General features: G+C 31.6%; 1 pseudogene; it reads left to right on the forward strand.

The window, feature by feature from the left end:
* Nucleotides 968–1,568, forward strand: LOC109344655 (annotated as a pseudogene).

The raw sequence follows: 10,399 nt of genomic DNA on the forward strand, positions 1-10,399 counted from the left end.
GAGATTTGGAGAGAGAAAATTCAAACTTGTGTACCCCATACACGAGTTTGGTAGAGCAAACTGGAATCGTGTACCCTATACACGATTTTAATAAAAAGTATACTAGTTTCGTAATATTTTAAAAAGTTATACCAGAGTGGTAATAAGGCAGTCAAACTATACTAGAAATGTAACTTTTCAACTTTTCCCAAATACTTGCTGCATACCTGTAAATAGTGCAGGTTTAGCAACGGGCACATACTAGTAGTGTTTGTTGTCGGTGAGTCAAACTTTTTTAATAATGTTAAGGAGGTTGATCAAAATTATAATTACAAGTTAGACCAATAATGAATAAAAAATAAAAATTGAATAGAGTACGCAAATCATTACAAATTTCCATACATTTAGGATTAGTTAGTGATGTTGACTCTTATCCATAGTAAAAGAGCAATTAAAAAGAAAGGTGGTATTGAAAACAAAATAGCATTGACTCTTTCTAACATGACTTTTATTCAAGTGAATCATTTATGAACATTTGTTCCCACCGGCATTACTACATGCACCCTATTATTTTTTGTCCATAAAATATAGTCACAAACAATATGTGGGTCATTGCATTTATACAAATAGAAGTGATACTAAAGTAAAACTATTAATGATGAACTAACACATAATAAGTCTAAAAATGTTTTTAGTTCTCCTAAGGTGATTTTGTTTTAATTTTTAAAAAAATAATTGGTTTCCAATTCTGGCAATCTAAATTATACGATAAATTGAAATTTGTCAAGTGTTAATGTCTCATCTATGGTACCACATGTCACCTATATATCATGTAATGTCATCATTCAGCAATTTTACCTAAACGTATGGACGAATTTTAAAACAACTTAGATTATATAGATGTGAAATAAAAAATCGTTCTAAAAACATATCCAAAACCTTATAATAAAAAAGTTTTATACTAAGGATCAAAATTCAACCATTTAAAATGAACAGAGAAAAGATGGAAATATGGTCTGAAGAAGTGATGAAATTGGGCATGGAGATGATGACAATACTAATAGACATTCTTGGAATAAACCCAACCTATCTAACCCAAAAGATTGAAAATGGCAAGCAAGTTGTGGCAGTAAATTGCTACCCACCATGTCCAGAACCTGACCTTACATTAGGCCTCCCATCACATTCTGGCTACAGTTGCCTATCCATATTACACCAAAGCAGTCCTGACCTTGAAATGATAGATTCAGAAGATAACACTTGGAAATTAGTTCCACAATTCCGGGTGCTCTACAAGTGAATATTCAAGACCACTTTGAGGTACTAAGTATTGGATTGTACAAGAGTGTTGTGCATAGGGCTATATTGAACAACTCCAAGACAAGGATATCAATTCCTACCTTGTTTAGTTTAGGGTTGGATGATAAAATGGAGACTGCTACAGAACTTTGGATGATCAGAATCCTAAGAAGTATAGGAAAAGCAGCTTCAGAGATTTACTCAATTTTTTGGCAAACAATGTTATTGGTGCTGAAGGGAAGACCTTCATGGATATTCTCAAGTTGAAAAACAAAACTAGTGATTCTTAAGGCCTTTAGTTCTTCTTCAATATTATTCTAATTTTCTTTTGCTAATTCGAGTGCATGAATAAGTCAACTTTGGCAAAGGAAAATAAGATTTAGCAGTTATATAATGTGTGTAGTTTCTCGCAGAACTTCATAAACTTAGTATTTAGCAGGGCATGTTGAACAAATACTGTATTGGATGTTTCATTACAGAATAGTCAGAAATAAATCAGTACAATCATATGGGTCCCTCAGTATTGCTTCAATTAAAGTGAATTTAGTACAATTCAAAACCATAAAATAAAAAATAACACATATTTGAATAATTCGAAATGATAAAATTTAATGACATGTAGAAGGTTATTAGAGGAAGCAAAAAATTACCTGTGAAAAATTAAACACTGAGAAATTATAAGGAAGGTAGATAAAATGTTAACATATGACAGAGTAAAACTCGTGAGTGAATGAAGAAAAAAATGTCAGAAACGTCTTAGCCATGAGTTTTTCAGTTTGTGGCTTATAGCAATGAAAATTAAACATGGAGAAGTTATAAAAAAGGTAAACAAAATATTAACTTGTGACCAAAACTAAATGTTACAAAAGTATATGTTGTGAGTTCTTTAGTATGTGAAAATTTTACATGTGAAAATTTAAATATAAAGAAGTAGGGAGGAAGACAAACAAATTGTTAACTTGTAAAAAAGAGTATAACGAGTGACTAAAGGAATATAAAAATGTTAGCAAAATTTTACTCGTGAGAAAGTTGAATAGAAGCATGTTTGAGTATGAAGTTTAATAGAATTAGAAAAAGAAAGATGATGATGTAAGAGATGGAAGATGGAAAAAAGAGCAAAAACATGTAGGTGAAACATCCACCATACAAAATCAATAAAAATAATATAAGATGTAACATGTAAAAAAATATAACATTGAGCTATAAGAATAATATAATGTTATAAAATAATGGGAACAATTAATTCTATTCTTACTAACATAACATAACATGTAAAAAATGTCTCATTAACATTAGACTCTATGGTTTATTACGTTAGGCTATAAAGTTCTATAACATTAGGTTTATATCGTTAAAAAATGTTTCATTAATATTAATCATTTAAGGTTATAAAAAATAATATAATGTCGGGTTGTAAAAATAAGATAGTGTATTAAAATAAGGGAATCAATTCTATTCTTACTTATATAATGTGTTAAAAATGTCAAATTAATATTAGTCATATCTAAGGTTAATAATGTTAGGTTTATAATGTGTAAAAAATGTTTCAGTAATATTAACTAAGATTATCAAATAATAATAATGTTAGGCTATAAAAACAATATAATGTAACAAAATAGTGGAATCAATTCTATTATTACTAGAGTTTAAAATCTGTGTATTGACAGTGTAAAGTTTTTTATACTGTCAGCCATCATTCACCATTGATTTGTATTACTTTTGTTTGAGAGTCAAAAATGGTTAACAAATCAATGATAGATGATTTATTGACAGTATAAAAAACACTTACACTGTTAGTACATACATATTAAATCCTTCTTACTAATATAACGAATAAAATAATGGATGCAGTAGCCACATTTGAGTTAGTTGACATTCATAAGATATATTAATCATACATATTCCTAGTATGTTGTATGTGATGACAAAAATAGACCATTGCAAGTACATGTGTCACATTATAGAAATTAGGGATCGCAAAAAACACGACCCGTATAGATACTATAACGAGTAGATGCAAAAATAGCTAATAATTGGTGTGAACACTCATTTTATTTGATGTAGAGAAAGTCTAAAACATTTTTTTCTCAGAAATAATAAACAAATGATTTTCTACAAATATTTCAATGAAAAATAGGTTTTAGAAACATGCATAATTTTCTCAATAATTAAAAACAAAAAATAAAATAAAATTAGAAGTGGGACTCTAGTAGCCCATACCTACTTCTAAAAAAAGATGAACACTAAGGCGTTCTTTTATTATTTATTTTGATTTTTGGAAATTTTAATATTTAATGAATAACAAATAATTAAAACTATTTTTTATTAATTTTTATAACTTATTTCGAATTTATTAAAACAAATAATTAGAGATACTTGAAATACTAGTCGAGAAGCTTCCATTTTCATCATTTTATTCCATCAATTCCTAAAATTCTCTTAAAAGTAATTCTAAAAAAAGAGGAGAGAGAAAGATAGATTGCCTAGAAATTTGTGCATAGCAGAAGCCACATGTACCCACATGGCACACCGCCAGATTGGTCAACAATGCCGAGATTTGTGGTGACCCGCAGTCTGACCAATCCAGTTGTGACATGCAGCTCCTTGTGTCTACATCCATCCGCAAGGATCCAGACCTATATTCAGGCGTAAGATCAGGTGTGGACGAGTGCACCACTTGCTTATTTGTTTCTCCTTCCCCACCAATGGATGCCTTTCACGTGAAGCGAGCCATAGAGTGACAATGACTCTCTATTATGTCTCTATTTGCACTAAATCACAACTCCCACCAGATTTCTTTTTTATTTATTTTTATTGTTGTTTTAATTTGTAGATGTTAATATACTATTTAACATAATCATTTAATACATTAAAAATATAATTATATTGTAATCTTTTTTATGAAAACAAACATAAAACCAATCGATTAAATAAAAATAAATATTAAATTTTGTGTGGATAAATAATAATAACAAGTGACTAAAAAACAAAAATCTCTTTATATAATAGATGATCAACAAACACTTTTTGACATTTAAATAGGAATTTTTGTCAAGAAAAAAATAACCAGAAATTTTTTGTAGTAATTAAAATTGTGATTTATAAAATATTATTTTTTTGTACAAATACATATACTTAAGAATATTAATTATAAAAGTTTGTGATATAAATTTTGGAAATTAATTAAAGATGAGGTCACATAAATGCTTCTCACTCCCATATCATCTTCGAACGGTCATGCTACACCGCTTATTTTCATTCGATTAATTCCTAAACTTAACAAAAATAATATTTTTAATTAAATTAACAATTAATAAAAACACTTTTTGACTAAGAAATCAATAGTAAAATCAATACTTTACACAAAAATAAAATTTGCCAACCATATCAAGAATGGAGGAAAGGTCGCATCTGAGGGTTTCGTTTTCTCAACTCATCCGTCGGACGATCATGCTACGCCACTTCTTTCCTTAATTAAAACACTCAATCAACAATCACATTTCAACTAAGAACTATGTAGCCTTGATTCCCTACCTAAAATATGGATATGTAGGAGCAATGTTACCTTGTCATATACAATAATAAAAATAAATAAAATTTATAATTTTTAATAATTAATTAAATTACCAAATAATTTCAAAGTTTAAAATAAGTCATATAATTTAGTGACAGATATCATTTAAAATGAGCGGATAGAGTGCTAATACATTTCCTATTTTGTAATCGACTTCCGCACCTAGATAACAAAAATCCAAAGCCCAACGTGATTGGGTTAAAAGATTTTTCTACATTTTTTTACCATAAAATATAGTGGTAACTCTAAAAAGTCATGCAGCCGAAAATTGGGACACGACATCTGGAAACAAGTTTCATGATACCCATCTCGCAGGTACTAACGTATGTAAGCTTAATTAAATATTTTGTCTACTATATTTTTTTATTTTAAAATTATATTTTGTCTATTTCATTATTATTTCTTAGGAATTTTTAGTGATTGGACTATAATCCTCGGGCTAGATTGGAAGATAGTATATGAAGAGTGTATCTATTTTGTTATTACTTCATAGTAAATTTTAGTGATTGGACTATAATAATTGAAATTGCAAACTCATTGGGTACTTGCGGATACCCGATACCCGCACAGGTACTCATAAACAGTGTGGGTATGAATATGGGTATGCATTACCCGTGTCTGCCCGACCTCATTGCCATCTCTATTAAAAACGCCACTCATTCCTCTAATAATAAGATTAGTAGATTTTGTTAAATGTTAGTAGATAGTCTAGCTTGATTTATTTTATTCATAAATTTATATATTGAAATAGTAGGTAGATCTTTAATTTATAAGAGAATTAGTAGGTCCTTACTAATGCTATAGAAGTGCAGTCTTAGAAGTGGAAGAGGAAAAAATTGTATGACTCAATTCCTATGTCCTATTATGAATTGCTGCCACATCTTTTCTGTAGATCCTTGCTCCATCTTACCCCCTTGAAGAAAGTGGAACCTTCATATCCACAAAGGTCCAACCCAAATGCTCATTATAAATATCGCTCAGGAGCAATTGGTTATCTTATGGAGGAGTGTGATCAGTTGTAAAGCAAAGTTGAAAATTTGATTAACTCACTCTTTATCTTCTTTTAGGGAAATGCTCTGCTTTGATAAATGTACTCATGACAAACTCACCTCAACCTACCACCAAAATAATGTATCACTTCCATATTGCTCTCCCAAAGGCTTTAGGGTCATCAAATAATGGGGCACCTATGTCTATAATCATAATGAATAAAAGTTCAGTTTCTCACGCACATTTATTTTTAAGAATTATATACTAACACATTGATCATTGAATATTTTAACCCACACTGCATTCAGAAAAATTACAATCCAAAAACTCATTCATTAGTATGACATATTAATTGATTCAATAATTTAAATGAAAAGGAGAATTATGCAATTGTAAGATCAAAATGGTATATATCATTAGGCAGATTTTTTATTGTAAATACCAAACACTAAAAATATATACATAGTCATCCCATTTGAGCCATGTGATGTATGAAACGAGATTTCTTCTAAATGACCCACAAAATATCAATAATCTTGGGCATATTAGTTTTTCAATTATTCTCCTTGACATTCAATCATTAAGAAATAAATACACTCTTCATATACCACCTTCTATTCTAGCCCGAGGACTAAAAATAAATCAAATCAAAATATATTTATCGGTCAAAGTGTGAAAAATAACCTAAACAAAAATTATATACAAAAGCCTACTAAGAATTAAAAAAAAACTCCCAAGCCAGTGCAAATAAAATCACTTTCAATGACCGTCAAAGGAGTAATTCTACTATCGGGGAAGAATATCATCTTAATATTAGGTCTTTACTCATTCCATCACAAAAAGAATCATCAAATTTTCTTAATTATTGAATGTCATACTAGAAAATAATTAAAAATAGGACAATGAAGACAAAAGAAAGGGATTTGAGAAATACATTTTGAGGTTTATATCTTTTTCTTAAAAAAAACATAGTCTAGCCAATATACAATTTTAAAAGACCTTGTCGACGATTACATTTTGCCAAGGTATATACCAGGGAAAATTAACATTGATTCATTAAATTTTGATAAAAATATCTCATTTTTAATAAATCAAATTAAATTTCATCTTCTCATCATCATCATTATCTCATCACTACTCAAAAATAAAATCATTGCCAGATTTGATTATTCATTGTTTTTAATATTTCTTTTTAAATATTTGTGCATGAAAGAGCTTTGAAAAGATGCAACAGAGCAACAAAATTTTGAAATTCACCTCAAAGTGGGGAAATTGTGGGGATGATCCTATGTATAGTAAAAAAAATAGAGAAACAAAAATAAAAAAAAGAAAATAGTGTTAGGTTCAATTCCCTCAAAGGAAACATAAGAAAATGATAGCGAAGCAAAATCGAAAACCTGAAAAGGTGATTTATTATTATTATAAAAAAGGAATTCCTGATAGATACCTACATTAAATATTCTAGATAAAAATAAGGGAAATTTTAAATGAACACCCTCAATATGACATCTTGCAAATGCCTATTATCGATAAGTCAAATTGGGGCAATCATCTTATTTCTTATGCTGAAACTGCACACGAATAATCCAATCTCTTCAAAAAAGAAATTACAAACAATTTACATTGAGGCAATATTTTGGAGTTAATCATTTTTCTCAAGATGACACTAGGCAACATGGCACGCAAGCCATCAACAGATCATCCTAGTCAACATTGGTTAACATAGTTCGTATTCCAATCAATTCCATTGAAGACAAATCAATAAATCTTTTATCAATCAAAAAAGCATGAATGCCATACTAGAACAATAATGGGAACATTGCATTCATATGATACACATATACATACTTTGGAGTTAATGCATGTTCATTCATCAATAGAAGTTTCATGCATCACATAACATACTATGTACAATCATATGAATCATTTTTTCATATTCAAACCTCTAGAGGTAGTCAATCAAAATTAGTTTCACCAAAAAAATATTGTTGAACTCAAACGTCTTAATATTATGACATTACTAGACTCATTGTTAGAATGTTCTTTAAAAAACATTGTTAGTCACTGACAATGAAATGTTATGACATTGCTAAAACATTCTTAAAAGAAAAAAACTTTGTCGCACTCAAATGTCGAAATGTTAAGACGTTGCCGGACTTAAATGCTAGAACATTCTTTTAAAAATCATCACTTTAAACTCTTTCTTTCTAGGACTCCATGCTTGATATGCTTTCAAACAAACTTTCCAGGACCCCTAGCCTGATGCTAATTTTCGAGTTCCAGATGTATCCCTATGTGCTCAACAAGTTCCAGCAGTATCCCTACATGCTCGCTTTAAATTTTTGCTTTCTAGAACCCCGATCCTGATTTGCTTTCAAACAAACTTTCCATAATCCCGAGCCTAAAGTGCATATTCGAGTTTCGGCAATATCCATGCGTGCTAGACAAGTTGCAACAATATCTATGCATGCTCGCAATAAATTTTTTCTTTCCAGAACCTCGATCATGATGTGCTTTTAAACAAAATTTCCCGGACCTTAAGCCTGATGTGAAGTTGAGTTCTACAAGGATCCCTACATGTCAGATAAGTTCCATTGATATCCCTATGTGAGCGCTTTAAATTTTTGTTTTCTAGGACCCCGAGCCTGATGTGTTTTTAAAGAAACTTTTCAGGACCCCGAGCCTGATGTGAGTTTTCGAGTTCCAGTAATATACTCGCATGCTCGTCGAGTTCTAGGAATAAATGTGTGCTTCCTTTCAAATTTTGCTTTCTAGGACTCAAAATCTGGTTTACTTTCAAACAAACTTTCTAGGACTTCGAGCCTGATGCGAATATTTGAGTTCCAACAGTATGTCTGCGTCCGTAGCGAGTTCCAACAGTATCCATAGATGCTCATTTTTAATTACATTGTCCCAAGTTCTAGTTGAATCTTTGTGTACTCAACAAGTTCACAACGGTATCCATATTTGGTCATTTTAAATTTCATTGTCATGAGTTTGACTAGTATCCATGCATGCTCGACGAGTTCCAACAATATCCCTGTGTGCTCGCCGAGTTCCAAGAACATCTTATGCCTCGTGTTTAATTTCATTGTTCCTAATTATTGGAGTATCTCTATGTGCTCGACGAGTTCTAGTAGTATCCATGTGTGCTCGTTTTAAATCACATTGTCCTGAGTTTCAGCAGTATCCCTCCATGCTCGACTAGTTCTAATCGTATCCCTGTGGGCTCCTTTTTAATTTAATTGTTCCGATATCTAGCAGTATCCCTGCATGCTCAGTGAGTTCTAGTATTATCCATACGTGTTTGTTTTAAATTACATTGTCCTGAGTTCCAACAGTATCACTGTATGCTCGGTGAATTTCAGTAGTACCTTCATGTGGCTGTTTTTACTTTCATTCTCTCGAGTTCCAGTAGTATCCATGCGTGCTCGGCGAGTTTCAATAGTACCCTTGCATGCTCGCTTTAAATTTTCTTTCTTTCTAGAACCTTGATCATGATATGCTTTTAAACAAAATTTCCAGGACCTTGAGCCTAATGTGAGGTTGAGTTCTGCAAGGATCCTGGCATGCTAGACGAATTCCATTAATATCCATGCGTGATCGCTTTAAATTTTTGTTTTCTATGTCCCCGAGCCTAATGTGTTTTCAAAGAAACGTTTCAGGACCCCGAGCCTGATGTGAGTTTTTGAGTTCCGACAATATAATTGCGTGCTCGACGATTTCTGGTAATAAATGTGTGTGCTTCCTTTCAATTTTTGCTTTCCAGGCCTTGAAGTCTGATGTGCTTTCAAACAAACTCTCTAGGACCTCGAGCGTGATGCAAATATTTGAGTTCCAACAGTATGCATGTGTCTGTAGTGACTTCCAACAGTATCAATACATGCTCATTTTTAATTACATTGTCCTATGTTCCACTAGAACCTTTATGTGCTGACGAGTTCCAACAGTATCCCTATGTGGTCATTTTAAATTTCATTGTTACGAGTTTCATTAGTATCCATTCATGCTCGGCGAGTTCCAATAGTATCAGTGTGTGCTCGACGAGTTCCAGTAACATCCTTTTGTCTCGTTTTTAATTTCATTGTTTCTAATTCCAGGAGTATCTCTGTGTACTCGACGAGTTCTAGTAGTATCCATGCGTGCTCGTTTTAAATTACATTGTCTCAAGCTCCAACAATATCACTCCATGCTCGACTAGTTCCAATCGTATCCTTGTGTGCTCCTTTTTAATTTGATTGTTTCGAGTTCCAGTATGTTTGGCATTTCAAGTGTGAATGAAGAAGTCCCATATTGTGAAAAAATGGATGAGTTAAAGAGCATATAAGTGGGTGGACTCATAGACCTAATGCCTTAAGGTTTTGGGTCAAGATATGGTGTCAAATCCACTTATATGCTTCTTTCACTTAGCCCATTGAAGACTGTTACTTCCCATTGAAGAAGATCTCCCAACAAGTGGTATCAGAGCTGATGGTTCAACAGCTCAACGAAGTATTGAAGCGACAAGTAGTCGGTAGATCCATGTGGGACCCTTGTGTCGAAAGTCTTCCTGACGAG

The sequence above is a fragment of the Lupinus angustifolius genome, chromosome LG04 (genome assembly GCF_001865875.1).
Source record: "Lupinus angustifolius cultivar Tanjil chromosome LG04, LupAngTanjil_v1.0, whole genome shotgun sequence".
Lineage (NCBI taxonomy): Eukaryota > Viridiplantae > Streptophyta > Magnoliopsida > Fabales > Fabaceae > Lupinus > Lupinus angustifolius.